This window comes from Martes martes (genome assembly GCF_963455335.1).
Source record: "Martes martes genome assembly, chromosome: 16".
Taxonomy (NCBI): Eukaryota; Metazoa; Chordata; class Mammalia; order Carnivora; family Mustelidae; genus Martes; species Martes martes.
This window is the reverse complement of record NC_137904.1, coordinates 27,487,878-27,496,720: the sequence shown is the minus strand read 5'-3', so window position 1 is coordinate 27,496,720 and position 8,843 is coordinate 27,487,878.

The window sequence follows — 8,843 nt, the reverse complement described above, 5'->3', positions numbered from 1 at the left end:
ATTAAGTGCTTACCACGGAATGCTATAAAAATCTCATCATTTTCCCCAGGGGCCTCTCCCACCAGGGAATGGGGAGGGAAAGGGGCTGGGGGGAGGAGGGCCTACTGCCTCAGTTGTGGGAGGGGGATAGGGAAAGGTGGCCAGGGCTGGTTGGATTGCTCTGTTCAGGGAAGACACCCTGGGGTGGGATCCTGGGGTTCCTGGCTTCTTGTGTTTGGCTGGGTACAGTGTCGGAGGCCTCAGTTTCCCTATTTGTAACCAGCAGCCGAGGGCAGCAATGGTATTGAAAGTTGTGAGCCACAGGCCACATCTGATAGTGGCTGACAACATAAAGTTTAGTACAGTAATGAAATAAAGCTGATGACAAAGTGAACCTGACTCACGTTTCATGGAACTGCTGAATTAATTGTACAATGTAAAGAGGCCATATAGTTTAACCCCCATGTATCAGCCAGGATCCCAGCAGGAAACAGATGGCACATTCACATTTGGATAATTCTGGGAGGGTCTTAATAAAGGAACAATTTACAAAGGTGTAGGCAGGGTGTAGGGAAACCACAAGGGTGGGCGCCATACCCCTAGGGTTAGTGCGAGTGACTCCTTGGCTATGTCCCTCCTTGGGCTGTGAGAGATGAGAGAATAGAGCAGAAGCCAGAAGCGGGAGGTAGCTGGGGCTGTGTGATGTAGGCGAGTCCAAGGGCAGCTGGGACTTTCTGTTCTGAGGCCCAAGGAGGCCCTTCCTTTCTCCTACATACCCTTCCTCTCTCCTGTGCCCTGCCAGGGTGCTGGCCAGGCCCAACAGAAGACAGAGGGAATTGGGGCCTGGGATCAGGGGTCCATGCCAGTCAGCCTCTGGGGGTGGGGGCAGGGTGAGGATGGAGAGGGGATCCGAGAGGTGAATAGAAGGGACCCAGCCAGCCCCCCATTGAGGCTGGTTTTCAGGATGGGGTGGGTGCAGGGAGGCATGTGTCCTCTCTGAGCAGCAGGTCCCACTGTTAGGCTGCCCTAATTACTGGGGAATTCTTTCTTAGAGTTAACTCAGGTCGGCTTTCCTATAAATCCTCCCCATTCAACAACAAATACAATAGTTATTAGGCTGCATCTGAGACATAAAGGGTAAACAGTGTGACTACAGTTAGTATCAGTTGTTTGCTTTGCATGACCTACTCTCGTTTTTATAGCTTTTCTCTTTATCTTTGGTGACTCTCCTGTATCTATAAACAACAGTGATGTGGACATTTCCACTAATTACGTGCACAGACTGGCAGGTTTGTCCTCCAGACACTGATATGAGAGGACCAGGAAGGGGCGTGGCAAACACCTTCACCAATTCCTTTTTTAGCTGGGCACTTTCTTCCCTGCCACTATTGCCTAAAACCCCATGTTCTTTGACTCCGGGGATCTCATGAATGGGAGGGACCCTAGAGTTCTGACTGTCTTTCTGATGCAGAACACTTGAGAACAGGCCAGGATGGTGGCCCAGTGTCTGCCTGCATACCTCCAGGGACAGGAAGCTTGCCATCTTTTAAGGATAGCCTATGGATGCTGTAGAAGCTGGGATGATTATCCAATCGAGGAGGGTCCTGATTGTTTTTAGAGTTTTTCTGCTAATGAGGGTGAACACAAAGTGCAGAGAGAACAACAAACACATGGGTGACACAGGCTATTGGGGCACCTGGATGGCTCAGTCGGTTAAGTGTCTGAGTTTATTTCGGCTCAGGTCATATCAGGGTTGTGAGATAGAGCCCTGCACTGGGCTCTGTGCTCAGCAGGGAGTCTGCTTGAGATTCTCTCTCTCCCTCTCCCTCTGCCCCTCCCACTTGTGCTCTGTCTCTCTCTCAAATAAATAAATAATAAATTTTTTTTAAAGATTTTATTTATTTATTTGACAGACAGAGATCACAAGTAGGCAGAGAGGCAGGCAGAGAGAGGGGAGGGAGCAGGCTCCCCGCTGAACAGAGAGCCCGATGCGAGGCTCGATCCCAGGACCCTGAGACCATGACCCGAGCCGAAGGCAGAGGCCTAACCTACTGAGCTACCCAGGTGCTCCAATAATAAATCTTAAAAAAAAGAAAAAAAGACACAGGTTATCACAACTGTGGCTTCTGCTCTGTCTTTCCTATCTTGTTTCAGAGAAGACCAGGAAGGCAGTTCACCTACCACTCCCTCCCCCTCCTGGATCTCATCAAATTTCCCTGCTTCCCGTCTGATCAGGAGCTCCACAGAGCTCCCCACCCATCGAGCTCTAAAGCCCCCAGCGGGATGCAGCACTCAGAGAATCTGGATTTACCCTCCCAGCTGCCTTACCCATCATTCTGGGCCCCCTGCTCCCTGCCAGGTCCACTTCTGTCTCTGAGGCAGCTCCCAAGCAGCTTCACGCTCTAGAGGGAAACAGCGCAGACACACGCAATGGTTCCGCAGCTCTACGACCATTCTGTTTCTCCCTTTCAGTATGGTATGCAATACATTACACGAGATACCCAACACTTTCTTATAATGTAGGCTTTGTGTTAGATGATTTTGCCCAACTGTAGGCTAATGTGAGGCTAAGTACGATGTCTGGTAGGTTCCAGATACTAAATGCATTTTCAACTTATGATGGGTTTATCGGGATATAGCCCCACTGTAAGTTGAGGAAGATCTATATATCATTCCAGACTTATATACAGATGTTTTTCCTCCCTTCAGAATGGCATCATACCATACATATTATTTTGGAACCTGCCTTTTCACTTGAAATATATGTGCACATTCTTCTATGACAATAAATATCTTTCCCAACATTGCAGTTTATGGCTGTACAGTGTTCTACGCATGCACAGGTCATAGTTGGGGTTTAAATTCCTAGGGTGCTGGGGATAGAGTGTGGAGATTGCCCCCCTTCCCCAACATATGCAGTCTGCCTTGTTGCTGGTCTGTTGGCAATTGCCCCATTGCCCCCCTGAGCTTTCCCTCTTGCCCTATTTCTAGGAGCTTAGCCACGCCTGCTTGATGAAGTGTTTTTATTCTCCCTGCTTCCTCCCTTTCACTTTGCCTCTCCTCTTTCTTGCATCTTCCATCAGTGCTGCTGTTCAGAGGCTGGCGCTGAGGTCTGCCACTCTTTGGGGACCGTAGTAGGTGTTTTGGCAGAGAGTGGGAGTCAAGTGCTCTTGGAATTTTCAGTTAATAGAATTACTTATTCCCCCTTCCCTAAATGTTTGCATGTCCAAATTGCCCCTGTCTTTCAATGGCCCAGGTCTGAAGCCACTTCTTCCAGGAAGCCTTCCTTCTCCAGGATACTCACAGTATTTTGTATTTACTCTTATCCCGGCTCTGCTACTTACTAGCTATGTGACCTTTGGGCAGATTACTAAACCTCTCTGAGTCTCCATTTCTTTGTCTATAAAAGGAGGATAATACTAGGATCTATCTCCTACGATTTTGCCTGGTAAACAGCAGGGATTCCCTAACTGTTAGCTGTTGGTAATATTATCAATCTTAACTTCTCTATAGACTGCAGGTGCTCTGAGAGCAGAGACTGTGTCTTTCTTAGTCATCTCCTGGTCTTACCTGTGCTCTTCATTAGCAGGACCTAACACAGGGCCTGGCATCTAGAGAGCATGTATCACTCACTCCATGAATAAGTGAGTTTGAACCCAAATCCTGATGTGTAGACCAGGAGGGACCATGGCTTGCCAGGATCACACAGCAAGCTGGTGGTGGGGCTCAGAGATCCTGCTTTCCACTGAATCTCCTCTTCCTGGCTGGCCTCTGCACCAATGGATCCTATCTCCTTTCAACAGTGGTTAGTTGTTTACTCTATTTAGGAGTATTTGGTCTGAAGGCTTGGGTGACTGGAGAGCTCCTTCTAAGAGCCTGACTCTGTGGTCCCAGGAGGTTAGGTACCCCTTCCCGTCCCAGTATCCCCTTATTCCCCAATCCTTAAATCTGTAGTCTTCCCCTCCCCACCAGTCCTCTGCAGGTACGGGAATGGGATGGAGTCCTTGTCCCTTCCCCTGGTTCCAGCTCCCTGGCCCCCTCTTCCACCCCTGCACCTGTCCCTTGGCACCTGAGGTCTGTCATTAGGGGATGCGATCAGCCTGTGCACTTTATTACACGGGGTGGTCATGGGTCAGGCAGCTAGGGGGTTGGGAGCCCAGTAGGAGTGTGGGCACAGCGCAGCACGGTAGAAATGGGATGGCAGGGAGACACTGCTGCCTAGTCCAGAGGTGACTGAAGTGCCCGGAGAGGACATGAGTGTCCGATCGCTGGCCTCCCAGGTGTGTGGCTCAGAGCCAGAGGGACACAGCCGTGGCTAGGCTACATGAACCTCCTGGGAGCAGGACAGGTGTGGCGGGGGAGAGGGACAGGGGCCTGTCTCAGCATACCGTGGGCAGTGACTGTCCACCTAATGCATTGAAGGGAAGCGTGGTGAGGCTGTATTCTGGGCTCTCTAACCACTGTCCTCTGTGGACTATTCCATGGAAAGAACATGTGCTTTGGAGTTTGAGTCGTGGCTCTGCCATTTCCTCGCTATGTGATCTTAAGCAGATCATTCGAGCTCTTTGAACCTCAGTTTTCTCATCTGTAAAATGGGGCTAGCAATAGTACTGACTTCATAGGGCTGTGGGGATTAAATGCAGTGATTTGTGTGCCTAGCAAAACCTCAGCAAGCCTTAGTTTCTTCTTACATCCTTTTCACTTTTTGGCACTTCCCTTCCTTCTCAACAGGGTGAGCCCTGAGGGCCCAAAGAAAATCACAACTGCCAGGTTCCCAGGGCCCTATCTACACCCTGCTCAAGGTTTCACCAGCCATACCCTCCCCTAACAGAGACTGGAATCTAAGAGTTTAATCCCCTTTGCTCCTACTCTGTGCCCGAGCTCCCCCTAGGGGCCAGGCTGCCGCTTATTCTCCCACACAACTAAAAACTCCTCCCTAACGCAAATGCCCAATTTGGGGAGACTGTGGCTCCTGTCCTGGGGCCTTGGGAAGACCAGACTAATATCCCGAGGTGGAGAAAATGCTCTTGTGATGACTCCTCCAAGCCCGGACCCTCTCTGTGGTATAGACCCCCAACAGAGATACACAGCTATGATTAGCACTCACGTGATCCAGCCCCTCCCTTTATAGATGGAGACAGTGGGGGACAGAGGGGCAATGGCTTATCCAGGTTTGAATAGTGAGTCCAGGGGTGACTAAACTGGGATCTGTACCTGGTTTTCCCAACTCCCAATCTGGAGCTCCTGATACGTCTTCATCCAACATCCTCTGTGGGTCTCTTAGTGGTTTCTAAGCCCTGGGAGGGCACTTAGCCTTAACCTTGTCCCCTTCCTTTGGGGAACTTGGCTTCCAGAGCTGTGCACAGGGTATGGTTGGTGGGGCTATGCATTAAAATGGGTTCAGGGTTTCTGGGGGGCCACCGCATTTGGGGCTGATGGCTTCCAAAGGTGGTAGGCGATGTCTTGGAAGTCCCTGAGTCCTTTCACTGAAGCACTTCGGGGCCTTTCCTAGGTTCAGAGAGCTGGAGATTGGGCAGGTGGGCAGGGAGGTGTGGGTGTGTGGAGGAGGGGTGGGTGTGTGGGGGAGGAGGGCGCTCAGTGGGGCTATTTGACATTATAGAGTTACATCCTCTGTGTCTTGTTCCAGTTCAGAAAACATAAAAATGGCCCTATCTCCTTTATCCCTACCCAGGTGGTAGAAGCAGAGGTTCCCAAAGGGACAGATTTTTAAAAAAGATTTTATTTATTTATTTGAGAGAGAGAGAGAGAGAGAGAAGAGTGCAAGCAAGGGTGGAGCAGAGGGAGAGGGACCCGCAGACTCTGTCCTAAGTATGGAGCTGGACGGGGGACTCCATCCCACGAACCCGAGATTGTGACCTGACACAAACTGAGTCAGACGCCTAACCAACTGAGCCCCCTGGATGCCCTCAAAGGGACAGATTGAGCTTAATTCCCTACTTGCCTGCCTGCTTCATGGGCTGGGGCGGGAGGGGAGTGTGTTCTATTTCTCCGTGTCCACTGTGGGAGCCACAACCTTCAACCTTTCCTATGTGGCAGGCTGAGTGCAGGGTCCCCCGTAAGGAAACTTAGCATGCACTAAGGGCGTCAGTACAAACCAGACACTTAGCTCTGATAAGTGTGTGCATCACAGAAGCTTTGTCTGAGAGTTCAGTGTTATTTTCAGTTGAGTCCCATATGATGGGTACAGGTAGGGCTGTACCATGGTCTTTCAAGAGCTTGGTGCTTCCAGAGGTCTCATCCTGGCTCTGAACAGATCCATCTGAGGATCACTTGAAGGCTATGGACCCTTTTCCCTGAAACTGCAAATATGTACAGACATTTGGTGTGTACTTTCAGACTTCATAATATCTCCCCTTGTTTCAGAAGGTGGAATCAGGGCGCTTCCCCAGCTAAAGCAGGGTGAATTGACCTGCCAGAGGGATAAAGGTAGGGAAGCATGTTTTCTGTTCCTAGTAGTGCTTGGATTGATGCGGGAGACATATCCTGCCCTGGGGGAGCTCCTAGTCTGATGGGGGAGGCAGTTGGTACTGTCTAGGAGTTTCTGGGCCAATGCTCATGGACTGAAAAATGATGAATAATTACAGAGTGACTTAAACTCTTTGGGGGCTGAGAAAGGGCCAGAGTTTGGGTTGGAGGGCTGGAAAAGAGACAAGCATAATCTGGGAGGACTTCCTGGAGAAGGGGTTGAGGCTGATTCAGAGTAAGGGAAGAGGTAGGGGAATCAGAGGGAGGTGGTGAGATGGTGCCTGTCAGTGTGCATGCTCAGGTATTGGTGCAAAAGCCAAACCCAGCTGAGTTGCCAAAAAAAGGCACGAGTCCCCAACACATCTGCACTGATTTACAGGGTTCACCTTTAGGAACATCTGCTCGTTTTCTCCCCCGACAAAGGAAAATGGTTTCAAACATAAATCCTGGAATGGCTTGGATAGATTTCTCCACCCCTCCCTCTCCCCGATTGCAGGGCCTGAGGGTGTAGGAAATGTGTTGTCTTGTGTTTATCATAGCCAAGCAGAGCTCGGGGTGGCAGGCCTGACAGCCTGGTCGTGTGGAGGTGATATACGGAGGTTTGGGAGAAGGCCCGGCAGAGGGGACTTGGCATTCGTCCTTCAAACACAAAGTCACGCTCGCTATTTATTTATTTATTTATTTGCTGCATGGGTATAACTTGCTCGCAAGTCTGTTGTGGGCACGAAGCACACACACTGAGAGAGGAGACGCTGGGGGCCTGCTCACCTGGGTGTCCCCAGGAAGAAGAAGCCAGTGGCCCCGGTGTAGGGTAGGCCTTGCTGGCCAAGCAGATGGGTGACCCTGCTCTCCTGTTTTTTGTTTTTTTGTTTGTTTTGTTTTTTTTTCCAGGACTGTTCCATGGGTTTCAGATTCCTATGACTCTAGAATTTTGTGCTGCTACTGTAGACTCCGTGATCAATACTAAGGTCTTTGATTTTGGATTGGGATAATCCAGAATTATTTCCTCCATCAAGAAGTTCGTGATTTTCTTTCTTTCTTTCTTTTTTTTAATGAGTCACAAGTTCTTTAGGATTCTTTCACTCTATAGCAATGAGAAAGGATCCATTTCTTTGTCATATCCTGGAGTCCCCTCCAGGAGAGGGGAAAGAGAAGCCTGGGCTACAGGTCTGCTGCTGGGAAGGAGGAAAACCCAACTGTACTTAATTCTTCTTTGATATCCTCGGGATAGAGGGAACCCACACACAAACGCTTTCTTCTTGATTCTGAAATCCGTACCATGATTCTTCTATCACTAGACCCAGTTTTTCCTTTGTGACATCACAAGGGACAACTCCCCTCTGGTACCTGAGAATGTCTGGTCCCTCACTCTTTACCCTGGTCCCCACCCTTGGGGCTGCTTACAGATTTCAGTGCTCAATCTTGGTTTTGAGATCGTCATTTGAAGGGTTCTGGGGAGCACGGTGAGGTTGCCTTGTGGAGAGCACTCATCTCATCGTTGAACCAACCTCTTTGTTAGGAAGGCTGCTCTCTCTTGCCATAGTATTGTTCTTCTCTTACTAGCAGTAGGAGGCAGTTACCTCCTAAATCCTTTATTTAGGAAAATCATCATTTGACTTCTTGGGGGACAATAACTACAGGAGGCAAGAAAAGCTAGGTTATGCTATGGTAACAGTAGCCTGCAGATCCTCATGACGTAATAATACGTTGAAGGTGTCCCTCTTCCCTTGCGAAGTCCACTGGGCATGGCCTCTGAGTGGCAGTTTGACAGTCTGGGCTGCTCCTGTCTCAGCTGAATTCTGCCATCTCACCACGTGGCATTCTTGGCCACAACATGGGAGACACCACCCCGGGGGCAGTCCCGTCCTTGGTCTTTGGTGCTTTGTCCCGGAAGTGACAGACATCTTTCTGTCCACAGCCTTGGCAGGGCTTGCCCCAGCCAGGGTCCCCAGATGACTAGCTCAGCATCCTATCCCTGTGCTCTTTCATGGCCCGGTCTACCTGCCCACTTGGGAGGGCAGGTGGAGGCCCGGGAGTTCTCTGGGGCCACGCAGCTTGGGGTGTTAGGGCCCGGTCCTGGCCAGCCTCTAGCCTCTGACTCCATCCATCCAGGGCACGAGGGCCAATTAGTCAGCGTGCACCATTATGCTGCCTTAACAGCCACTTTGGATGCAGCCAACATGGGCGTCGGGTGGCAGCTGCGATGGACGGCGGCAGCTGTAATTAGCAGAGAACTCGGGGAAGGACAAATGGGAGGCTTTTATAGTCAAGCAAACCTCAGAATTGAAATAACTCTGCTAATTGTGCTTCGTGTGCTTATTAACATGACTTCAGACAGTCAATAATGCTCCCACCTGCGGGTCTCTCTTTCCATTGTC